Raw genomic sequence first — 27,241 nt, forward strand, 5'->3', positions numbered from 1 at the left:
TGCAGTAAAGAAGGATTAGTGGATCGGAAATGTGATTGTCGTATCCCAAAAGAAAATCCTGTCGTTTCCATAGAAACGTTACTCGATTTAGAAGGAAATGTCTTAGAACACATAGTACTCGTATTTCATAGCGACGGAATTTCCGTGTGAATTCGTCAATGTTTGGGAGTGAGGGATGCAGTAAAGAAGGATTAGTGGATCGGAAATGTGATTGTCGTATCCCAAAAAAAAATCCTGTCGTTTCCATAGAAACGTTACTCGATTTAGCAGGAAATGTCTTAGAACACATAGTACTCGTATTTCATAGCGACGGAATTTCCGTGTGAATTCGTCAATGTTTGGGAGAGAGGGATGCAGTAGAGAAGGATTAGTGGATCGGAAATGTGATTGACGTATCCCAAAGGAAAATCCTGTCGTTTCCATAGAAACTTAACTCGATTTAGAAGGAAATGTCTTAGAACACATAGTACTCGTATTTCATAGCGACGCAATTTCCGTGTGAATTCGTCAATGTGTGGGAGTGAGGGATGCAGTAAAGAAGGATTAGTGGATCGGAAATGAGATTGTCGTATCCCAAAAGAAAATCCTGTCGTTTCCATAGAAACGTTACTCGATTTAGAAGGAAATGTCTTAGAACACATAGTACTCGTATTTCATAGCGACGGAATTTCCGTGTGAATTCTAAAATGTTTGGGAGTGAGGGATGCAGTAAAGAAGGATTAGTGGATCGGAAATGTGATTGTCGTATTCCAAAAGAAAATCCTGTCGTTTCCATAGAGACATTACTCGATTTAGAAGGAAATGTCTTAGAACACATAGTTCTCGTATTTCAGAGCGACGCAAGTTCCGTGTGAATTCGTCAATGTGTGGGAGTGAGGGATGCAGTAAAGAAGGATTAGTGGGTCGGAAATGAGATTGTCGTATCCCAAAAGAAAATCCTGTCGTTTCCATGGAAACGTTACTCGATTTAGAAGGAAATGTCTTAGAACACATAGTACTCGTATTTCATAGCGACGCAATTTCCGTGTGAATTCGTCAATGTTTGGGAGTGAGGGATGCAGTAAAGAAGGATAAGTGGATCGGAAATGTGATCGTCGTATCCCAAAAGAAAATCCTGTCGTTTCCATAGAAACGTTTCTCGATTTAGAAGGAAATGTCTTAGAACACATAGTACTCGTATTTCATAGCGACGGAATTTCCGTGTGAATTCGTCAATGTTTGGGAGTGAGGGATGCAGTAAAGAAGGATTAGTGGATCGGAAATGTGATTGTCTTATCCCAAAAGAAAATCCTGTCGTTTCCATAGAAACGTTACTCGATTTAGAAGGAAATGTCTTAGAACACATAGTACTCGTATTTCATAGCGACGCAATTTCCGTGTGAGTTCGTCAATGTGTGGGCGTGAGGGATGCAGTAAAGAAGGATTAGTGGATCGGAAATGAGATTGTCGTATCCCAAAAGAAAATCCTGTCGGTTCCATAGAAACGTTACTGGATTTAGAAGGAAATGTCTTAGAACACATAGTACTCGTATTTCATAGCGACGCAATTTCCGTGTGAATTCGTCAATGTTAGGGAGTGAGGGATGCAGTAAAGAACGATTAGTGGATCGGAAATGTGATTGTCGTATCCCAAAAGAAAATCCTGTCGTTTCCATAGAAACGTTACTCGATTTAGAAGGAAATGTCTTAGAACACATAGTACTCGTATTTCATAGCGACGTAATTTCCGTGTGAATTCGTCAATGTTTGGGAGTGAGGGATGCAGTAAAGAAGGATTAGTGGATCGGAAATGAGATTGTTGTACCCAAAATTGAATCCTGTCATTTCCATAGAAACGTTACTCGATTTAGAAGGAAATGTCTTAGAACACATAGTACTCGTTTTTCATAGCGACGCAATATCCGTGTGAATTCGTCAACGTGTGGGAGTGAGGGATGCAGTAAAGAAGGATTAGTGGATCGGAAATGAGATTGTCGTATCCGAAAAGAAAATCCTGTCGTTTCCATAGAAACGTTACTCGATTTATAAGGAAATATCTTAGAACACATAGTACTCGTATTTCATAGCGATGCAATTTCCGTGTGAATTCGTCAATGTGTGGGAGTGAGGGATGCAGTAAAGAAGGATTAGTGGATCAGAAAATGTGATTGTCGTATCCCAAAAGAAAATCCTGTCGTTTCCATAGAAACGTTACTCGATTTAGAGGGAAATGTCTTAGAACACATAGTACTCGTATTTCATAGCGACGCAATTTCCGTGTGAATTCGTCAATGTTTGGGAGTGAGGGATGCAGTAAAGAAGGATTAGTGGATCGGAAATGTGATTGTCGTATCCCAAAAGAAAATCCTGTCGTTTCCATAGAAACGTTACTCGATTTAGTACGAAATGTCTTAGAACACATAGTACTCGTATTTCATAGGGACGCAATTTCCGTGTGAATTCGTCAATGTGTGGGAGTGAGGGATGCAGTAAAGAAGGATTAGTGGATCGGAAATAAGATTGTCGTATCCCAAAGGAAAATCCTGTCGTTTCCATAGAAACGTTACTCGATTTAGAAGGAAATGTCTTAGAACACATAGTACTCGTATTTCATAGCGACGCAATTTCCGTGTGAGTTCGTCAATGTGTGGGCGTGAGGGATGCAGTAAAGAAGGATTAGTGGATCGGAAATGAGATTGTCGTATCCCAAAAGAAAATCCTGTCGTTTCCATAGAAACGTTACTCGATTTAGAAGGAAATGTCTTAGAACACATAGTACTCGTATTTCATAGCGACGGAATTTCCGTGTGAATTCGTCAATGTTTGGGAGTGAGGGATGCAGTAAAGAAGGATTAGTGGCTCGGAAATGTGATTGTCGTATCCCAAAAGAAAAACCTGTCGTTTCCATAGAAACGTTACTCGATTTAGAAGGAAATGTTTTAGAACACATAGTACTCGTATTTCATAGCGACGCAATTTCCGTGTGAATTCGTCAATGTTTGGGAGTGAGGGATGCAGTAATGAACGATTAGTGGATAGGAAATGTGATTGTCGTATCCCAAAAGAAAATCCTGTCATTTCCATAGAAACGTTACTCGGTTTAGAAGGAAATGTCTTAGAACACTTAGTACTCGTATTTCATAGCGACGCAATTTCCGTGTGAATTCGTCAATGTGTGTTAGAAGGGATGCAGTAAAGAAGGATTAGTGGATCGGAAATGAGATTGTCGGATCCCAAAAGAAAATCCTGTCGTTTCCATAGAATCGTTACTCGATTAAGAAGGAAATGTCTTAGAACACATAGTACTCGTATTTCATAGCGACGGAATTTCCGTGTGAATTCGTCAATGTTTGGGAGTGAGGGATGCAGTAAAGAAGGATTAGTGGATCGGAAATGTGATTGTCGTATCCCAAAAGAAAATCCTGTCGTTTCCATAGAAACGTTACTCGATTTAGAAGGAAATGTCTTAGAACACGTAGTACTCGTATTTCATAGCGACGCAATTTCCGTGTGAATTCGTCAATGTTTCGGAGTGAGGGATGCAGTAAAGGACGATTAGTGGATCGGAAATGTGATTGTCGTATCCCAAAAGAAAATTCTGTCGTTTCCATAGAAACGTTACTCGATTTAGAAGGAAATGTCTTAGAACACATAGTACTCGTATTTCACAGCGACGGAATTTCCGTGTGAATTCGTCAATGTGTGGGAGTGAGGGATGTAGTAAAGAAGGATTAGTGGATCGGAAATGAGATTGTCGTATCCCAAAAGAAAATCCTGTCGTTTCCATAGAAACGTTACTCGATTTAGAAGGAAATGTCTTAGAACACATAGTACTCATATTTCATAGCGACGCAATTTCGGTGTGAATTCGTCAATGTGTGGGAGTGAGGGATGCAGTAATGAAGGATTAGTGGATCGGAAATGTGATTGTCGTATCCCAAAAGAAAATCCTGCCGTTTCCATAGAAACGTTACTCGATTTAGAAGGAAATGTCTTAGAACACATAGTACTCGTATTTCATAGCGACGCAATTTCCGTGTGAATTCGTCAATGTGTGGGAGTGAGGGATGCAGTAAAGAAGGATTAGTGGATCGGAAATGAGATTGTCGTATCCCAAAAGAAAATCCTGTCGTTTCCATAGAAACGTTACTCGATTTAGAAGGAAATGTCTTAGAACACATAGTACCCGTATTTCATAGCGACGCAATTTCCGTGTGAATTCGTCAATGTGTGGGAGTGAGGGATACAGTAAAGAAGGATTAGTGGGTCGGAAATGAGAATGTCGTATCCCAAAGGAAAATCCTGTCGCTTCCATACAAACATTACTCGATTTAGAAGGAAATGTCTTAGAACACATAGTACTTGTATTTCATAGCGACGCAATTTCCGTGTGAATTCGTCAATGTGTGTTAGTGAGGGATGCAGTACAGAAGGATTAGTGGATCGGAAATGTGATTGTCGTATCCCAAAAGAAAATCCTGTCGTTTCCATAGAAACGTTTCTCGATTTAGAAGGAAATGTCTTAGAACACATAGTACTCGTATTTCATAGCGACGGAATTTCCGTGTGAATTCGTCAATGTTTGGGAGTGAGGGATGCAGTAAAGAAGGATTAGTGGATCGGAAATGTGATTGTCTTATCCCAAAAGAAAATCCTGTCGTTTCCATAGAAACGTTACTCGATTTAGAAGGAAATGTCTTAGAACACATAGTACTCGTATTTCATAGCGACGCAATTTCCGTGTGAGTTCGTCAATGTGTGGGCGTGAGGGATGCAGTAAAGAAGGATTAGTGGATCGGAAATGAGATTGTCGTATCCCAAAAGAAAATCCTGTCGGTTCCATAGAAACGTTACTCGATTTAGAAGGAAATGTCTTAGAACACATAGTACTCGTATTTCATAGTGACGCAATTTCCGTGTGAATTCGTCAATGTTAGGGAGTGAGGGATGCAGTAAAGAACGATTAGTGGATCGGAAATGTGATTGTCGTATCCCAAAAGAAAATCCTGTCGTTTCCATAGAAACGTTACTCGATTTAGAAGGAAATGTCTTAGAACACATAGTACTCGTATTTCATAGCGACGTAATTTCCGTGTGAATTCGTCAATGTTTGGGAGTGAGGGATGCAGTAAAGAAGGATTAGTGGATCGGAAATGAGATTGTTGTATCCAAAATTGAATCCTGTCATTTCCATAGAAACGTTACTCGATTTAGAAGGAAATGTCTTAGAACACATAGTACTCGTATTTCATAGCGACGGAATTTCCGTGTGAATTCGTCAATGTTTGGGAGTGAGGGATGCAGTAAAGAAGGATTAGTGGATCGGAAATGTGATTGTCGTATCCCAAAAGAAAATCCTGTCGTTTCCATAGAAACGTTACTCGATTTAGAAGGAAATGTCTTAGAACACGTAGTACTCGTATTTCATAGCGACGAAATTTCCGTGTGAATTCGTCAATGTTTCGGAGTGAGGGACGCAGTAAAGGACGATTAGTGGATCGGAAATGTGATTGTCGTATCCCAAAAGAAAATCCTGTCGTTTCCATAGAAACGTTACTCGATTTAGAAGGAAATGTCTTAGAACACATAGTACTCGTATTTCACAGCGACGGAATTTCCGTGTGAATTCGTCAATGTGTGGGAGTGAGGGATGTAGTAAAGAAGGATTAGTGGATCGGAAATGAGATTGTCGTATCCCAAAAGAAAATCCTGTCGTTTCCATAGAAACGTTACTCGATTTAGAAGGAAATGTCTTGGAACACATAATACTCGTATTTCATAGCGACGCAATTTCCGTGTGAATTCGTCAATGTGTGGGAGTGAGGGATGCAGTAATGAAGGATTAGTGGATCGGAAATGTGATTGTCGTATCCCAAAAGAAAATCCTGCCGTTTCCATAGTAACGTTACTCGATTTAGAAGGAAATGTCTTAGAACACATAGTACTCGTATTTCATAGCGACGCAATTTCCGTGTGAATTCGTCAATGTGTGGGAGTGAGGGATGCAGTAAAGAAGGATTAGTGGATCGGAAATGAGATTGTCGTATCCCAAAAGAAAATCCTGTCGTTTCCATAGAAACGTTACTCGATTTAGAAGGAAATGTCTTAGAACACATAGTACCCGTATTACATAGCGACGCAATTTCCGTGTGAATTCGTCAATGTGTGGGAGTGAGGGATGCAGTAAAGAAGGATTAGTGGGTCGGAAATGAGAATGTCGTATCCCAAAGGAAAATCCTGTCGCTTCCATACAAACGTTACTCGATTTAGAAGGAAATGTCTTAGAACACATAGTACTTGTATTTCATAGCGACGCAATTTCCGTGTGAATTCGTCAATGTGTGTTAGTGAGGGATGCAGTACAGAAGGATTAGTGGATCGGAAATGTGATTGTCGTATCCCAAAAGAAAATCCTGTCGTTTCCATAGAAACGTTTCTCGATTTAGAAGGAAATGTCTTAGAACACATAGTACTCGTATTTCATAGCGACGGAATTTCCGTGTGAATTCGTCAATGTTTGGGAGTGAGGGATGCAGTAAAGAAGGATTAGTGGATCGGAAATGTGATTGTCATATCCCAAAAGAAAATCCTGTCGTTTCCATAGAAACGTTACTCGATTTAGAAGGAAATGTCTTAGAACACATAGTACTCGTATTTCATAGCGACGCAATTTCCGTGTGAGTTCGTCAATGTGTGGGCGTGAGGGATGCAGTAAAGAAGGATTAGTGGATCGGAAATGAGATTGTCGTATCCCAAAAGAAAATCCTGTCGTTTCCATAGAAACGTTACTCGATTTAGAAGGATATGTCTTAGAACACATAGTACTCGTGTTTCATAGCGACGCTATTTCCGTGTGAATTCGTCAATGTTAGGGAGTGAGGGATGCAGTAAAGAACGATTAGTGGATCGGAAATGTGATTGTCGTATCCCAAAAGAAAATCCTGTCGTTTCCATAGAAACGTTACTCGAATTAGAAGGAAATGTCTTAGAACACATAGTACTCGTATTTCATAGCGACGTAATTTCCGTGTGAATTCGTCAATGTTTGGGAGTGAGGGATGCAGTAAAGAAGGATTAGTGGATCGGAAATGAGATTGTCGTATCCCAAAAGAAAATCCTGTCGTTTCCATAGAAACGTTACTCGAATTAGAAGGAAATGTCTTAGAACACATAGTACTCGTATTTCATAGCGACGTAATTTCCGTGTGAATTCGTCAATGTTTGGGAGTGAGGGATGCAGTAAAGAAGGATTAGTGGATCGGAAATGAGATTGTTGTATCCCAAAATTGAATCCTGTCATTTCCATAGAAACGTTACTCGATTTAGAAGGAAATGTCTTAGAACACGTAGTACTCGTATTTCATAGCGACGGAATTTCCGTGTGAATTCTAAAATGTTTGGGAGTGAGGGATGCAGTAAACAAGGATTAGTGGATCGGAAATGTGATTGTCGTATCCCAAAAAAAAATCCTGTCGTTTCCATAGAAACGTTACTCGATTTAGAAGGAAATGTCTTAGAACACATAGTACTCGTATTTCATAGCGACGCAATTTCCGTGTGAATTCGTCAATGTGTGGGCGTGATGGATGCAGTAAACAAGGATTAGTGGATCGGAAATGAGATTGTCGTATCCCAAAAGAAAATCCTGTCGTTTCCATAGAAACGTTACTCGATTTAGAAGGAAATGTCTTAGAACACATACTTTTCGTATTTCAGAGCGACGCAAGTTCCGTGTGAATTCGTCAATGTGTGGGAGTGAGGGATGCAGTAAAGAAGGATTAGTGGGTCGGAAATGAGATTGTCGTATCCCAAAAGAAAATCCTGTCGTTTCCATAGAAACGTTACTCGATTTAGAAGGAAATGTCTTAGAACACATAGTACTCGTATTTCAGAGCGACGTAATTTCCGTGTGAATTCGTCAATGTTTGGGAGTGAGGGATGCAGTAAAGAAGGATTAGTGGATCGGAAATGTGATTGTCGTATCCCAAAAGAAAATCCTGTCGTTTCCATAGAAACGTTACTCGATTTAGAAGGAAATGTCTTAAAACACATAGTACTCGTATTTCATAGCGACGCAATTTCCGTGTGAATTCGTCAATGTTTGGGAGTGAGGGATGCAGTAAAAAAGGATTAGTGGATCGGAAATGTGATCGTCGTATCCCAAAAGAAAATCCTGTCGTTTCCATAGAAACGTTACTCGATTTAGAAGGAAATGTCTTAGAACACATAGTACTCGTATTTCATAGCGACGGAGGTTCCGTGTGAATTCGTCAATGTTTGGGAGTGAGGGATGCAGGAAAGAAGGATTAGTGGATCGGAAATGTGATTGTCGTATCCCAAAAGAAAATCCTGTCGTTTCCATAGAAACGTTACTCGATTTAGAAGGAAATGTCTTAGAACACATAGTACTCGTATTTCATAGCGACGGAATTTCCGTGTGAATTCGTCAATGTTTGGGAGTGAGTAATGCAGTAAAGAAGGATTAGTGGATCGGGAATGTGATTGTCGTATCCCAAAAGAAAATCCTGTCGTTTCCATAGAAACGTTACTCGATTTAGAAGGAAATGTCTTAGAACACATAGTACTCTTATTTCATAGCGACGCAATTTCCGTTGAATTCGTCAATGTGTGGGAGTGAGGGATGCAGTAAAGAAGGATTAGTGGATAGGAAATGAGATTGTCGTATCCCAAAAGAAAATCCTGTCGTTTCTATAGAAACGTTACTCGATTTAGAAGGAAATGTCTTAGAACACATAGTACTCGTATTTCAAAGCGACGGAATTTCCGTGCGAATTCGTCAATGTTTGGGAGTGAGGGATGCAGTAAAGAAGGATTAGTGGATCGGAAATGTGATTGTCGTATCCCAAAAGAAAATCCTGTCGTTTCCATAGAAACGTTACTCGATTTAGAAGGAAATGTCTTAGAACACATAGTACTCGTATTTCATAGCGACGGAATTTCCGTGTGAATTCGTCAATGTTTGGGAGTGAGGGATGCAGTAAAGAAGGATTAGTGGATCGGAAATGTGATTGTCGTATCCCAAAAAAAAATCCTGTCGTTTCCATAGAAACGTTACTCGATTTAGCAGGAAATGTCTTAGAACACATAGTACTCGTATTTCATAGCGACGGAATTTCCGTGTGAATTCGTCAATGTTTGGGAGTGAGGGATGCAGTAAAGGAGGATTAGTGGATCGGAAATGTGATTGACGTATCCCAAAGGAAAATCCTGTCGTTTCCATAGAAACGTTACTCGATTTAGAAGGAAATGTCTTAGAACACATAGTACTCGTATTTCATAGCGACGCAATTTCCGTGTGAATTCGTCAATGTGTGGGAGTGAGGGATGCAGTAAAGAAGGATTAGTGGATCGGAAATGAGATTGTCGTATCCCAAAAGAAAATCCTGTCGTTTCCATAGAAACGTTACTCGATTTAGAAGGAAATGTCTTAGAACACATAGTACTCGTATTTCATAGCGACGGAATTTCCGTGTGAATTCTAAAATGTTTGGGAGTGAGGGATGCAGTAAAGAAGGATTAGTGGATCGGAAATGTGATTGTCGTATTCCAAAAGAAAATCCTGTCGTTTCCATAGAGACATTACTCGATTTAGAAGGAAATGTCTTAGAACACATAGTTCTCGTATTTCAGAGCGACGCAAGTTCCGTGTGAATTCGTCAATGTGTGGGAGTGAGGGATGCAGTAAAGAAGGATTAGTGGGTCGGAAATGAGATTGTCGTATCCCAAAAGAAAATCCTGTCGTTTCCATAGAAACGTTACTCGATTTAGAAGGAAATGTCTTAGAACACATAGTACTCGTATTTCATAGCGACGCAATTTCCGTGTGAATTCGTCAATGTTTGGGAGTGAGGGATGCAGTAAAGAAGGATAAGTGGATCGGAAATGTGATCGTCGTATCCCAAAAGAAAATCCTGTCGTTTCCATAGAAACGTTTCTCGATTTAGAAGGAAATGTCTTAGAACACATAGTACTCGTATTTCATAGCGACGGAATTTCCGTGTGAATTCGTCAATGTTTGGGAGTGAGGGATGCAGTAAAGAAGGATTAGTGGATCGGAAATGTGATTGTCTTATCCCAAAAGAAAATCCTGTCGTTTCCATAGAAACGTTACTCGATTTAGAAGGAAATGTCTTAGAACACATAGTACTCGTATTTCATAGCGACGCAATTTCCGTGTGAGTTCGTCAATGTGTGGGCGTGAGGGATGCAGTAAAGAAGGATTAGTGGATCGGAAATGAGATTGTCGTATCCCAAAAGAAAATCCTGTCGGTTCCATAGAAACGTTACTGGATTTAGAAGGAAATGTCTTAGAACACATAGTACTCGTATTTCATAGCGACGCAATTTCCGTGTGAATTCGTCAATGTTAGGGAGTGAGGGATGCAGTAAAGAACGATTAGTGGATCGGAAATGTGATTGTCGTATCCCAAAAGAAAATCCTGTCGTTTCCATAGAAACGTTACTCGATTTAGAAGGAAATGTCTTAGAACACATAGTACTCGTATTTCATAGCGACGTAATTTCCGTGTGAATTCGTCAATGTTTGGGAGTGAGGGATGCAGTAAAGAAGGATTAGTGGATCGGAAATGAGATTGTTGTATCCAAAATTGAATCCTGTCATTTCCATAGAAACGTTACTCGATTTAGAAGGAAATGTCTTAGAACTCATAGTACTCGTATTTCATAGCGACGGAATTTCCGTGTGAATTCGTCAATGTTTGGGAGTGAGGGATGCAGTAAAGAAGGATTAGTGGATCGGAAATGTGATTGTCGTATCCCAAAAGAAAATCCTGTCGTTTCCATAGAAACGTTACTCGATTTAGAAGGAAATGTCTTAGAACACGTAGTACTCGTATTTCATAGCGACGCAATTTCCGTGTGAATTCGTCAATGTGTGGGAGTGAGGGATGTAGTAAAGAAGGATTAGTGGATCGGAAATGAGATTGTCGTATCCCAAAAGAAAATCCTGTCGTTTCCATAGAAACGTTACTCGATTTAGAAGGAAATGTCTTAGAACACATAGTACTCGTATTTCACAGCGACGGAATTTCCGTGTGAATTCGTCAATGTGTGGGAGTGAGGGATGTAGTAAAGAAGGATTAGTGGATCGGAAATGAGATTGTCGTATCCCAAAAGAAAATCCTGTCGTTTCCATAGAAACGTTACTCGATTTAGAAGGAAATGTCTTAGATCACATAGTACTCGTATTTCATATCGACGTAATTTCCGTGTGAATTCGTCAATGTTTCGGAGTGAGGGACGCAGTATAGGACGATTAGTGGATCGGAAATGTGATTGTCGTATCCCAAAAGAAAATCCTGTCGTTTCCATAGAAACGTTACTCGATTTAGAAGGAAATGTCTTAGAACACATAGTACTCGTATTTCACAGCGACGGAATTTCCGTGTGAATTCGTCAATGTGTGGGAGTGAGGGATGTAGTAAAGAAGGATTAGTGGATCGGAAATGAGATTGTCGTATCCCAAAAGAAAATCCTGTCGTTTCCATAGAAACGTTACTCGATTTAGAAGGAAATGTCTTAGAACACATAATACTCGTATTTCATAGCGACGCAATTTCCGTGTGAATTCGTCAATGTGTGGGAGTGTGGGATGCAGTAATGAAGGATTAGTGGATCGGAAATGTGATTGTCGTATCCCAAAAGAAAATCCTGCCGTTTCCATAGAAACGTTACTCGATTTAGAAGGAAATGTCTTAGAACACATAGTACCCGTATTACATAGCGACGCAATTTCCGTGTGAATTCGTCAATGTGTGGGAGTGAGGGATGCAGTAAAGAAGGATTAGTGGGTCGGAAATGAGAATGTCGTATCCCAAAGGAAAATCCTGTCGCTTCCATACAAACGTTACTCGATTTAGAAGGAAATGTCTTAGAACACATAGTACTTGTATTTCATAGCGACGCAATTTCCGTGTGAATTCGTCAATGTGTGTTAGTGAGGGATGCAGTACAGAAGGATTAGTGGATCGGAAATGTGATTGTCGTATCCCAAAAGAAAATCCTGTCGTTTCCATAGAAACGTTTCTCGATTTAGAAGGAAATGTCTTAGAACACATAGTACTCGTATTTCATAGCGACGGAATTTCCGTGTGAATTCGTCAATGTTTGGGAGTGAGGGATGCAGTAAAGAAGGATTAGTGGATCGGAAATGTGATTGTCTTATCCCAAAAGAAAATCCTGTCGTTTCCATAGAAACGTTACTCGATTTAGAAGGAAATGTCTTAGAACACATAGTACTCGTATTTCATAGCGACGCAATTTCCGTGTGAGTTCGTCAATGTGTGGGCGTGAGGGATGCAGTAAAGAAGGATTAGTGGATCGGAAATGAGATTGTCGTATCCCAAAAGAAAATCCTGTCGTTTCCATAGAAACGTTACTCGATTTGGAAGGAAATGTCTTAGAACACATAGTACTCGTGTTTCATAGCGACGCTATTTCCGTGTGAATTCGTCAATGTTAGGGAGTGAGAAATGCAGTAAAGAACGATTAGTGGATCGGAAATGTGATTGTCGTATCCCAAAAGAAAATCCTGTCGTTTCCATAGAAACGTTACTCGAATTAGAAGGAAATGTCTTAGATCACATAGTACTCGTATTTCATATCGACGTAATTTCCGTGTGAATTCGTCAATGTTTGGGAGTGAGGGATGCAGTAAAGAAGGATTAGTGGATCGGAAATGAGATTGTCGTATCCCAAAAGAAAATCCTGTCGTTTCCATAGAAACGTTACTCGAATTAGAAGGAAATGTCTTAGAACACATAGTACTCGTATTTCATAGCGACGTAATTTCCGTGTGAATTCGTCAATGTTTGGGAGTGAGGGATGCAGTAAAGAAGGATTAGTGGATCGGAAATGAGATTGTTGTATCCCAAAATTGAATCCTGCCATTTCCATAGAAACGTTACTCGATTTAGAAGGAAATGTCTTAGAACACGTAGTACTCGTATTTCATAGCGACGGAATATCCGTGTGAATTCTAAAATGTTTGGGAGTGAGGGATGCAGTAAACAAGGATTAGTGGATTGGAAATGTGATTGTCGTATCCCAAAAAAAAATCCTGTCGTTTCCATAGAAACGTTACTCGATTTAGAAGGAAATGTCTTAGAACACATAGTACTCGTATTTCATAGCGACGCAATTTCCGTGTGAATTCGTCAATGTGTGTGCGTGATGGATGCAGTAAACTAGGATTAGTGGATCGGAAATGAGATTGTCGTATCCCAAAAGAAAATCCTGTCGTTTCCATAGAAACGTTACTCGATTTAGAAGGAAATGTCTTAGAACACATAGTTTTCGTATTTCAGAGCGACGCAAGTTCCGTGTGAATTCGTCAATGTGTGGGAGTGAGGGATGCAGTAAAGAAGGATTAGTGGGTCGGAAATGAGATTGTCGTATCCCAAAAGAAAATCCTGTCGTTTCCATAGAAACGTTACTCGATTTAGAAGGAAATGTCTTAGAACACATAGTACTCGTATTTCATAGCGACGTAATTTCCGTGTGAATTCGTCAATGTTTGGGAGTGAGGGATGCAGTAAAGAAGGATTAGTGGATCGGAAATGTGATTGTCGTATCCCAAAAGAAAATCCTGTCGTTTCCATAGAAACGTTACTCGATTTAGAAGGAAATGTCTTAAAACACATAGTACTCGTATTTCATAGCGACGCAATTTCCGTGTGAATTCGTCAATGTTTGGGAGTGAGGGATGCAGTAAAAAAGGATTAGTGGATCGGAAATGTGATCGTCGTATCCCAAAAGAAAATCCTGTCGTTTCCATAGAAACGTTACTCGATTTAGAAGGAAATGTCTTAGAACACATAGTACTCGTATTTCATAGCGACGGAGGTTCCGTGTGAATTCGTCAATGTTTGGGAGTGAGGGATGCAGGAAAGAAGGATTAGTGGATCGGAAATGTGATTGTCGTATCCCAAAAGAAAATCCTGTCGTTTCCATAGAAACGTTACTCGATTTAGAAGGAAAAGTCTTAGAACACATAGTACTCGTATTTCATAGCGACGGAATTTCCATGTGAATTCGTCAATGTTTGGGAGTGAGTAATGCAGTAAAGAAGGATTAGTGGATCGGAATGTGATTGTCGTATCCCAAAAGAAAATCCTGTCGTTTCCATAGAAACGTTACTCGATTTAGAAGGAAATGTCTTAGAACACATAGTACTCTTATTTCATAGCGACGCAATTTCCGTGTGAATTCGTCAATGTGTGGGAGTGAGGGATGCAGTAAAGAAGGATTAGTGGATAGGAAATGAGATTGTCGTATCCCAAAAGAAAATCCTGTCGTTTCCATAGAAACGTTACTCGATTTAGAAGGAAATGTCTTAGAACACATAGTACTCGTATTTCATAGCGACGGAATTTCCGTGCGAATTCGTCAATGTTTGGGAGTGAGGGATGCAGTAAAGAAGGATTAGTGGATCGGAAATGTGATTGTCGTATCCCAAAAGAAAATCCTGTCGTTTCCATAGAAACGTTACTCGATTTAGAAGGAAATGTCTTAGAACACATAGTACTCGTATTTCATAGCGACGGAATTTCCGTGTGAATTCGTCAATGTTTGGGAGTGAGGGATGCAGTAAAGAAGGATTAGTGGATCGGAAATGTGATTGTCGTATCCCAAAAAAAAATCCTGTCGTTTCCATAGAAACGTTACTCGATTTAGCAGGAAATGTCTTAGAACACATAGTACTCGTATTTCATAGCGACGGAATTTCCGTGTGAATTCGTCAATGTTTGGGAGTGAGGGATGCAGTAAAGAAGGATTAGTGGATCGGAAATGTGATTGACGTATCCCAAAGGAAAATCCTGTCGTTTCCATAGAAACGTTACTCGATTTAGAAGGAAATGTCTTAGAACACATAGTACTCGTATTTCATAGCAACGCAATTTCCGTGTGAATTCGTCAATGTGTGGGAGTGAGGGATGCAGTAAAGAAGGATTAGTGGATCGGAAATGAGATTGTCGTATCCCAAAAGAAAATCCTGTCGTTTCCATAGAAACGTTACTCGATTTAGAAGGAAATGTCTTAGAACACATAGTACTCGTATTTCATAGCGACGGAATTTCCGTGTGAATTCTAAAATGTTTGGGAGTGAGGGATGCAGTAAAGAAGGATTAGTGGATCGGAAATGTGATTGTCGTATTCCAAAAGAAAATCCTGTCGTTTCCATAGAGACATTACTCGATTTAGAAGGAAATGTCTTAGAACACATAGTTCTCGTATTTCAGAGCGACGCAAGTTCCGTGTGAATTCGTCAATGTGTGGGAGTGAGGGATGCAGTAAAGAAGGATTAGTGGGTCGGAAATGAGATTGTCGTATCCCAAAAGAAAATCCTGTCGTTTCCATAGAAACGTTACTCGATTTAGAAGGAAATGTCTTAGAACACATAGTACTCGTATTTCATAGCGACGCAATTTCCGTGTGAATTCGTCAATGTTTGGGAGTGAGGGATGCAGTAAAGAAGGATAAGTGGATCGGAAATGTGATCGTCGTATCCCAAAAGAAAATCCTGTCGTTTCCATAGAAACGTTACTCGATTTAGAAGGAAATGTCTTAGAACACATAGTACTCGTATTTCATAGTGACGGAATTTCCGTGTGAATTCGTCAATCTTTGGGAGTGAGGGATGCAGTAAAGTAGGATTAGTGGATCGGAAATGTGATTGTCGTATCCCAAAAAAAAATCCTGTCGTTTCCATAGAAACGTTACTCGATTTAGCAGGAACTGTCTTAGAACACATAGTACTCGTATTTCATAGCGACGGAATTTCCGTGTGAATTCGTCAATGTTTGGGAGTGAAGGATGCAGTAAAGAAGGATTAGTGGATCGGAAATGTGATTGACGTATCCCAAAGGAAAATCCTGTCGTTTCCATAGAAACGTTACTCGATTTAGAAGGAAATGTCTTAGAACACATAGTATTCGTATTTCATAGCGACACAATTTCCGTGTGGATTCGTCAATGTTTGGGAGTGAGGGATGCAGTAAAGAAGGATTAGTGGATCGGAAATGAGATTGTCGTATCCCAAAAGAAAATCCTGTCGTTTCCATAGAACCGTTACTCGATTTAGAAGGAAATGTCTTAGAACACATAGTACTCTTATTTCATAGCGACGCAATTTCCGTGTGAATTCGTCAATGTGTGGGAGTGAGGGATGCAGTAAAGAAGGATTAGTGGATAGGAAATGAGATTGTCGTATCCCAAAAGAAAATCCTGTCGTTTCCATAGAAACGTTACTCGATTTAGAAGAAAATGTCTTAGAACACATAGTACTCGTATTTCATAGCGTCGGAATTTCCGTGCGAATTCGTCAATGTTTGGGAGTGAGGGATGCAGTAAAGAAGGATTAGTGGATCGGAAATGTGATTGTCGTATCCCAAAAGAAAATCCTGTCGTTTCCATAGAAACGTTACTCGATTTAGAAGGAAATGTCTTAGAACACATAGTACTCGTATTTCATAGCGACGGAATTTCCGTGTGAATTCGTCAATGTTTGGGAGTGAGGGATGCAGTAAAGAAGGATTAGTGGATCGGAAATGTGATTGTCGTATCCCAAAAAAAAATCCTGTCGTTTCCATAGAAACGTTACTCGATTTAGCAGGAAATGTCTTAGAACACATAGTACTCGTATTTCATAGCGACGGAATTTCCGTGTGAATTCGTCAATGTTTGGGAGTGAGGGATGCAGTAAAGAAGGATTAGTGGATCGGAAATGTGATTGACGTATCCCAAAGGAAAATCCTGTCGTTTCCATAGAAACGTTACTCGATTTAGAAGGAAATGTCTTAGAACACATAGTACTCGTATTTCATAGCAACGCAATTTCCGTGTGAATTCGTCAATGTGTGGGAGTGAGGGATGCAGTAAAGAAGGATTAGTGGATCGGAAATGAGATTGTCGTATCCCAAAAGAAAATCCTGTCGTTTCCATAGAAACGTTACTCGATTTAGAAGGAAATGTCTTAGAACACATAGTACTCGTATTTCATAGCGACGGAATTTCCGTGTGAATTCTAAAATGTTTGGGAGTGAGGGATGCAGTAAAGAAGGATTAGTGGATCGGAAATGTGATTGTCGTATTCCAAAAGAAAATCCTGTCGTTTCCATAGAGACATTACTCGATTTAGAAGGAAATGTCTTAGAACACATAGTTCTCGTATTTCAGAGCGACGCAAGTTCCGTGTGAATTCGTCAATGTGTGGGAGTGAGGGATGCAGTAAAGAAGGATTAGTGGGTCGGAAATGAGATTGTCGTATCCCAAAAGAAAATCCTGTCGTTTCCATAGAAACGTTACTCGATTTAGAAGGAAATGTCTTAGAACACATAGTACTCGTATTTCATAGCGACGCAATTTCCGTGTGAATTCGTCAATGTTTGGGAGTGAGGGATGCAGTAAAGAAGGATAAGTGGATCGGAAATGTGATCGTCGTATCCCAAAAGAAAATCCTGTCGTTTCCATAGAAACGTTACTCGATTTAGAAGGAAATGTCTTAGAACACATAGTACTCGTATTTCATAGCGACGGAATTTCCGTGTGAATTCGTCAATGTTTGGGAGTGAGGGATGCAGTAAAGTAGGATTAGTGGATCGGAAATGTGATTGTCGTATCCCAAAAAAAAAATCCTGTCGTTTCCATAGAAACGTTACTCGATTTAGCAGGAACTGTCTTAGAACACATAGTACTCGTATTTCATAGCGACGGAATTTCCGTGTGAATTCGTCAATGTTTGGGAGTGAAGGATGCAGTAAAGAAGGATTAGTGGATCGTAAATGTGATTGACGTATCCCAAAGGAAAATCCTGTCGTTTCCATAGAAACGTTACTCGATTTAGAAGGAAATGTCTTAGAACACATAGTACTCGTATTTCATAGCGACGCAATTTCCGTGTGAATTCGTCAATGTGTGGGAGTGAGGGATGCAGTAAAGAAGGATTAGTGGATCGGAAATGAGATTGTCGTATCCCAAAAGAAAATCCTGTCGTTTCCATAGAAACGTTACTCGATTTAGAAGGAAATGTCTTAGAACACATAGTACTCGTATTTCATAGCGACGCAATTTCCGTGTGAATTCTAAAATGTTTGGGAGTGAGGGATGCAGTAAAGCAGGATTAGTGGATCGGAAATGTGATCGTCGTATCCCAAAAGAAAATCCTGTCGTTTCCATAGAAACGTTACTCGATTTAGAAGGAAATGTCTTAGAACACATAGTACTCGTATTTCATAGCGACGGAATTTCCGTGTGAATTCGTCAATGTTTGAGAGTGAGGGATGCAGTAAAGAAGGATTAGTGGATCGGAAATGTGATTGTCGTATCCCAAAAGAAAATCCTGTCGTTTCCATAGAAACGTTACTCGATTTAGAAGGAAATGTCTTAGAACACATAGTACCCGTATTTCATAGCGACGGAGTTTCCGTGTGAATTCGTCAATGTTTGGGAGTGAGTAATGCAGTAAAGAAGGATTAGTGGATCGGAAATGTGATTGTCGTATCCCAAAAGAAAATCCTGTCGTTTCCATAGAAACGTTACTCGATTTAGAAGGAAATGTCTTAGAACACATAGTACTCTTATTTCATAGCGACGCAATTTCCGTGTGAATTCGTCAATGTGTGGGAGTGAGGGATGCAGTAAAGAAGGATTAGTGGATCGGAAATGTGATTGTCGTATCCCAAAAGAAAATCCTGTCGTTTCCATAGAAACGTTACTCGATTTAGAAGGAAATGTCTTAAACACATAGTACTCGTATTTCATAGCGACGGAATTTCCGTGCGAATTCGTCAATGTTTGGGAGTGAGGGATGCAGTAAAGAAGGATTAGTGAATCGGAAATGTGATTGTCGTATCCCAAAAGAAAATCCTGTCGTTTCCATAGAAACGTTACTCGATTTAGAAGGAAATGTCTTAGAACACATAGTACTCGTATATCATAGCGACGCAATTTCCGTGTGAGTTCGTCAATGTGTGGGAGTGGGGGATGCAGTAAAGAAGGATTAGTGGATCAGAAATGAGATTCTCGTATCCCAAAAGAAAATCCTGTCGTTTCCATAGAAACGTTACTCGATTTAGAAGGAAATGTCTTAGAACACATAGTACTCGTATTTCATAGCGACGGAATTTCCGTGTGAATTCGTCAATGTTTGGGAGTAAGGGATGCAGTAAAGAAGGATTAGTGGATCGGAAATGTGATTGACGTATCCCAAAGGAAAATCCTGTCGTTTCCATAGAAACGTTACTCGATTTAGAAGGAAATGTCTTAGAACACATAGTAATCGTATTTCATAGCGACGCAATTTCCGTGTGAATTCGTCAATGTGTGGGAGTGAGGGATGCAGTAAAGAAGGATTAGTGGATCGGAAATGATATTGTCGTATCCCAAAAGAAAATCCTGTCGTTTCCATAGAAACGTTACTCGATTTAGAAGGAAATGTCTTAGAACACATAGTACTCGTATTTCATAGCGACGGAATTTCCGTGTGAATTCTAAAATGTTTGGGAGTGAGGGATGCAGTAAAGAAGGATTAGTGGATCGGAAATGTGATTGTCGTATCCCAAAAATAATCCTGTCGTTTCCATAGAAACGTTACTCGATTTAGAAGAAATGTCATAGAACACATAGTACTCGTATTTCATAGCGACACAATTTCCGTGTGAATTCGTCAATGTGTGGGAGTGAGGGATGCAGTAAAGAAGGATTAGTGGATCGGAAATGAGATTGTCGTATCCCAAAAGAAAAACCTGTCGTTTCCATAGAAACGTTACTCGATTTAGAAGGAAATGTCTTAGAACACATAGTACTCGTATTTCATAGCGACGGAAGTTCCGTGTGAATTCGTCAATGTTTCGGAGTGAGGGATGCAGTAAAGAAGGATTAGTGGATCGGAAATGTGATTGTCGTATCCCAAATGAAAATCCTGTCGTTTCCATAGAAACGTTACTCGATTTAGCAGGAAATGTCTTAGAACACATAGTACTCGTATTTCATAGCGACGGAATTTCCGTGTGAATTCGTCAATGTTTGGGAGTGAAGGATGCAGTAAAGAAGGATTAGTGGATCGGAAATGTGATTGTTGTATCCCAAAAGAAAATCCTGTCGTTTCCATAGAAACTTTACTCGATTTAGAAGGAAATGTCTTAGAACACATAGTACTCGTATTTCATAGCGACGCAACTTCCGTGTGAATTCGTCAATGTGTGGGAGTGAGGGATGCAGTAAAGAAGGATTAGTGAATCGGAAATGAGATTGTCGTATCCCAAAAGAAAATCCTGTCGCTTCCATAGAAACGTTACTCGATTTAGAAGGAAATGTCTTAGAACACATAGTTCTCGTATTTCATAGCCACGCAATTTCCGTGTGAATTGGTCAATGTGTGGGAGTGAGGGATGCAGTAAAGAAGGATTAGTGGATCGGAAATGAGATTGTCGTATCCCAAAAGAAAATCCTGTCGTTTCCATAGAAACGTTACTCGATTTAGAAGGAAATGTCTTAGAACACATAGTACTCGTATTTCATGGCGACGGAATTTCCGTGTGAATTCGTCAATGTTTGGGAGTGAGGGATGCAGTAAAGAAGGATTAGTGGATCGGAAATGTGATTGCCGTATCCCAAAAGAAAATCCTGTCGTTTCCATAGAAACGTTACTCGATTTAGAAGGAAATGTCTTAGAACACATAGTATTCGTATTTCATAGCGACACAATTTCCGTGTGAATTCGTCAATGTGTGGGAGTGAGGGATGCAGTAAAGAAGGACTAGTGGATCGGAAATGAGATTGTCGTATTCCAAAAGAAAATCCTGTCGTTTCCATAGAAACGTTACTCGATTTAGAAGGAAATGTCTTAGAACACATAGTACTCGTATTTCATAGCAACGGAATTTCCGTGTGAATTCGTCAATGTTTCGGAGTGAGGGATGCAGTAAAGTAGGATTAGTGGATCGGAAATGTGATTGTCGTATCCCAAAAGAAAATCCTGTCGTTTCCATAGAAACGTTACTCGATTTAGAAGGAAATGTCTTAGAACACATAGTACTCGTATTTCATAGCGACGGAATTTCCATGTGAATTCGTCAATGTTTGGGAGTGAGGGATGCAGTAAAGAAGGATTAGTGGATCGGAAATGTGATTGTCGTATCCCAAAAGAAAATCCTGTCGTTTCCATATAAACGTTACTCGATATAGAAGGAAATGTCTTAGAACACATAGTACTCGTATTTCATAGCGACGCAATTTCCGTGTGAATTCGTCAATGTGTGGGTGTGAGGGATGCAGTAAAGAAGGATTAGTGGATCGGAAATGAGATTGTCGTATCCCAAAAGAAAATCCTGTCATTTCCATAGAAACGTTACTCGATTTAGAAGGAAACGTCTTAGAACACATAGTACTCGTATTTTATAGCGACGCAATTTCCGTGTGAATTCGTCAATGTGTGGGAGTGAGGGATGCAGTAAAGAAGGATTAGTGGATCGGAAATGAGATTGTCGTATCCCAAAAGAAAATCCTGTCGTTTCCATAGAAACGTTACACGATTTAAAAGGAAATGTCTTAGAACACATAGTACTCGTATTTCATAGCTACGGAATTTCCGGGTGAATTCGTCAATGTTTGGGAGTGAGGGATGCAGTAAAGAAGGATTAGTGGATCGGAAATGTGATTGTCGTATCCCAAAAGGAAATCATGTCGTTTCCATAGAAACGTTACTCGATTTAGAAGGAAATGTCTTAGAACACATAGTACTCGTATTTCATAGCGACGGAATTTCCGTGTGAATTCTAAAATATTAGGGAGTGAGGGATGCAGTAAAGAAGGATTAGTGGATCGGAAATGTGATTGTCGTATCCCAAAAAAAAACCTGTCGTTTCCATAGAAACGTTACTCGATTTAGAAGAAATGTCATAGAACACATAGTACTCGTATTTCATAGCGACACAATTTCCGTGTGAATTCGTCAATGTGTGGGAGTGAGGGATGCAGTAAAGAAGGATTAGTGGATCGGAAATGAGATTGTCGTATCCCAAAAGAAAAACCTGTCGTTTCCATAGAAACGTTACTCGATTTAGAAGGAAATGTCTTAGAACACATAGTACTCGTATTTCATAGCGACGGAAGTTCCGTGTGAATTCGTCAATGTTTCGGAGTGAGGGATGCAGTAAAGAAGGATTAGTGGATCGGAAATGTGATTGTCGTATCCCAAAAGAAAATCCTGTCGTTTCCATAGAAACGTTACTCGATTTAGAAGGAAATGACTTAGAACACATAGTACTCGTATTTCATAGCGACGGAATTTCCGTGTGAATTCGTCAATGTTTGGGAGTGAGGGATGCAGTAAAGAAGGATTAGTGGATCGGAAATGTGATTGTTGTATCCCAAAAGAAAATCCTGTCGTTTCCATAGAAACGTTACTCGATTTAGAAGGAAATGTCTTAGAACACATAGTACTCGTATTTCATAGCGACGCAACTTCCGTGTGAATTCGTCAATGTGTGGGAGTGAGGGATGCAGTAAAGAATGATTAGTGAATCGGAAATGAGATTGTCGTATCCCAAAAGAAAATCCTGTCGCTTCCATAGAAACGTTACTCGATTTAGAAGGAAATGTCTTAGAACACATAGTTCTCGTATTTCATAGCGACGCAATTTCCATGTGAATTCGTCAATGTGTGGGAGTGAGGGATGCAGTAAAGAAGGATTAGTGGATCGGAAATGAGATTGTCGTATCCCAAAAGAAAATCCTGTCGTTTCCATAGAAACGTTACTCGATTTAGAAGGAAATGTCTTAGAACACATAGTACTCGTATTTCATAGCGACGGAATTTCCGTGTGAATTCGTCAATGTTTGGGAGTGAGGGATGCAGTAAAGAAGGATTAGTGGATCGGAAATGTGATTGCCGTATCCCAAAAGAAAATTCTGTCGTTTTCATAGAAACGTTACTCGATTTAGAAGGAAATGTCTTAGAACACATAGTATTCGTATTCCATAGCGACACAATTTCCGTGTGAATTCGTCAATGTGTGGGAGTGAGGGATGCAGTAAAGAAGGATTAGTGGATCGGAAATGAGATTGTCGTATTCCAAATGAAAATCCTGTCGTTTCCATAGAAACGTTACTCGATTTAGAAGGAAATGTCTTAGAACACATAGTACTCGTATTTCATAGCAACGGAATTTCCGTGTGAATTCGTCAATGTTTGGGAGTGAGGGATGCAGTAAAGAAGGATTAGTGGATCGGAAATGTGATTGTCGTATCCCAAAAGAAAATCCTGTCGTTTCCATAGAAACGTTACTCAATTTAGAAGGAAATGTCTTAGAACACATAGTACTCGTATTTCATAGCGACGGAATTTCCATGTGAATTCGTCAATGTTTGGGAGTGAGGGATGCAGTAAAGAAGGATTAGTGGATCGGAAATGTGATTGTCGTATCCCAAAAGAAAATCCTGTCGTTTCCATATAAACGTTACTCGATATAGAAGGAAATGTCTTAGAACACATAGTACTCGTATTTCATAGCGACGCAATTTCCGTGTGAATTCGTCAATGTGTGGGTGTGAGGGATGCAGTAAAGAAGGATTAGTGGATCGGAAATGAGATTGTCGTATCCCAAAAGAAAATCCTGTCATTTCCATAGAAACGTTACTCGATTTAGAAGGAAACGTCTTAGAACACATAGTACTCGTATTTTATAGCGACGCAATTTCCGTGTGAATTCGTCAATGTGTGGGAGTGAGGGATGCAGTAAAGAAGGATTAGTGGATCGGAAATGAGATTGTCGTATCCCAGAAGAAAATCCTGTCGTTTCCATAGAAACGTTACACGATTTAAAAGGAAATGTCTTAGAACACATAGTACTCGTATTTCATAGCTACGGAATTTCCGGGTGAATTCGTCAATGTTTGGGAGTGAGGGATGCAGTAAAGAAGGATTAGTGGATCGGAAATGTGATTGTCGTATCCCAAAAGAAAATCATGTCGTTTCCATAGAAACGTTACTCGATTTAGAAGGAAATGTCTTAGAACACATAGTACTCGTATTTCATAGCGACGGAATTTCCGTGTGAATTCTAAAATGTTAGGGAGTGAGGGATGCAGTAAAGAAGGATTAGTGGATCGGAAATGTGATTGTCGTATCCCAAAAAAAAACCTGTCGTTTCCATAGAAACGTTACTCGATTTAGAAGAAATGTCATAGAACACATAGTACTCGTATTTCATAGCGACACAATTTCCGTGTGAATTCGTCAATGTGTGGGAGTGAGGGATGCAGTAAAGAAGGATTAGTGGATCGGAAATGAGATTGTCGTATCCCGAAAGAAAAACCTGTCGTTTCCATAGAAACGTTACTCGATTTAGAAGGAAATGTCTTAGAACACATAGTACTCGTATTTCATAGCGACGGAAGTTCCGTGTGAATTCGTCAATGTTTCGGAGTGAGGGATGCAGTAAAGAAGGATTAGTGGATCGGAAATGTGATTGTCGTATCCCAAAAGAAAATCCTGTCGTTTCCATAGAAACGTTACTCGATTTAGAAGGAAATGTCTTAGAACACATAGTACTCGTATTTCATAGCGACGGAATTTCCGTGTGAATTCGTCAATGTTTGGGAGTGAGGGATGCAGTAAAGAAGGACTAGTGGATCGGAAATGTGATTGTTGTATCCCAAAAGAAAATCCTGTCGTTTCCATAGAAACGTTACTCGATTTAGAAGGAAATGTCTTAGAACACATAGTACTCGTATTTCATAGCGACGCAACTTCCGTGTGAATTCGTCAATGTGTGGGAGTGAGGGATGCAGTAAAGAAGGATTAGTGAATCGGAAATGAGATTGTCGTATCCCAAAAGAAAATCCTGTCGCTTCCATAGAAACGTTACTCGATTTAGAAGGAAATGTCTTAGAACACATAGTTCTCGTATTTCATAGCGACGCAATTTCCATGTGAATTCGTCAATGTGTGGGAGTGAGGGATGCAGTAAAGAAGGATTAGTGGATCGGAAATGAGATTGTCGTATCCCAAAAGAAAATCCTGTCGTTTCCATAGAAACGTTACTCGATTTAGAAGGAAATGTCTTAGAACACATAGTACTCGTATTTCATAGCGACGGAATTTCCGTGTGAATTCGTCAATGTTTGGGAGTGAGGGATGCAGTAAAGAAGGATTAGTGGATCGGAAATGTGATTGCCGTATCCCAAAAGAAAATCCTGTCGTTTTCATAGAAACGTTACTCGATTTAGAAGGAAATGTCTTAGAACACATAGTATTCGTATTCCATAGCGACACAATTTCCGTGTGAATTCGTCAATGTGTGGGAGTGAGGGATGCAGTAAAGAAGGATTAGTGGATCGGAAATGAGATTGTCGTATTCCAAATGAAAATCCTGTCGTTTCCATAGAAACGTTACTCGATTTAGAAGGAAATGTCTTAGAACACATAGTACTCGTATATCATAGCAACGGAATTTCCGTGTGAATTCGTCAATGTTTGGGAGTGAGGGATGCAGTAAAGAAGGATTAGTGGATCGGAAATGTGATTGTCGTATCCCAAAAGAAAATCCTGTCATTTCCATAGAAACGTTACTCAATTTAGAAGGAAATGTCTTAGAACACATAGTACTCGTATTTCATAGCGACGGAATTTCCATGTGAATTCGTCAATGTTTGGGAGTGAGGGATGCAGTAAAGAAGGATTAGTGGATCGGAAATGTGATTGTCGTATCCCAAAAGAAAATCCTGTCGTTTCCATATAAACGTTACTCGATATAGAAGGAAATGTCTTAGAACACATAGTACTCGTATTTCATAGCGACGCAATTTCCGTGTGAATTCGTCAATGTGTGGGTGTGAGGGATGCAGTAAAGAAGGATTAGTGGATCGGAAATGAGATTGTCGTATCCCAAAAGAAAATCCTGTCGTTTCCATAGAAACGTTACTCGATTTAGAAGGAAACGTCTTAGAACACATAGTACTCGTATTTTATAGCGACGCAATTTCCGTGTGAATTCGTCAATGTGTGGGAGTGAGGGATGCAGTAAAGAAGGATTAGTGGATCGGAAATGAGATTGTCGTATCCCAAAAGAAAATCCTGTCGTTTCCATAGATACGTTACACGATTTAAAAGGAAATGTCTTAGAACACATAGTACTCGTATTTCATAGCGACGGAATTTCCGGGTGAATTCGTCAATGTTTGGGAGTGAGGGATGCAGTAAAGAAGGATTAGTGGATCGGAAAAGTGATTGACGTATCCCAAAAGAAAATCCTGTCGTTTCCATAGAAACGTTACTCGATTTAGAAGGAGAAGTCATAGAACCCATAGTACTCGCATTTCATAGCGACGCAAATTACGTGTGAATTCGTCAATGGGGGGGGGGGGGGGTGTGAGGGATGCAGTAAAGAAGGATTAGTGGTACGGAAATGAGATTGTCGTATCCCAAAAGAAAATCCTGTCGTTTCCATAGAAACGTTACTCGATTTAGAAGGAAATGTCTTAGAACACATAGTACTCGTATTTCATAGCGACGTAATTTCCGTGTGAATTCGTCAATGTTTGGGAGTGAGGGATGCAGTAAAGAAGGATTAGTGGATCGGAAATGTGATTGTCGTATCCCAAATGAAAATCCTGTCGTTTCCATAGAAACGTCACTCGATTTAGAATGAAATGTCTTAGAACACATAGTACTCGTATTTCATAGGGACGCAATTTCCGTGTGAATTCGTCAATGTGTGGGAGTGAGGGATGCAGTAAAGAAGGATTAGTGGATCGGAAATGAGATTGTCGTATCCCAAAAGATAATCCTGTCGTTTCCATAGAAACGTTACTCGATTTAGAAGGAAACGTCTTAGAACACATAGTACTCGTATTTCGTAGCGACGCAATTTCCGTGTGAATTCGTCAATGTGTGGGAGTGAGGGATGAAGTAGAGAAGGATTAGTGGATCGGAAATGAGATTGTCGTATCCCAAAAGAAATACCTGTCGTTTCCATAGAAACGTTACTCGATTTAAAAGGAAATGTCTTAGAACACATAGTACTCGTATTTCATAGCGACGGAATTTCTGGGTGAATTCGTCAATGTTTGGGAGTGAGGGATGCAGTAAAGAAGGATTAGTGGATCGGAGAAGTGATTGTCGTATCCCAAAAGAAAATCCTGTCGTTTCCATAGAAACGTTACTCGATTTAGAAGGAGAAGTCATAGAACCCATAGTACTCGCATTTCATAGCGACGCAAT

The sequence above is a fragment of the Schistocerca piceifrons genome, chromosome 5, assembly GCF_021461385.2.
Source record: "Schistocerca piceifrons isolate TAMUIC-IGC-003096 chromosome 5, iqSchPice1.1, whole genome shotgun sequence".
NCBI lineage: Eukaryota > Metazoa > Arthropoda > Insecta > Orthoptera > Acrididae > Schistocerca > Schistocerca piceifrons.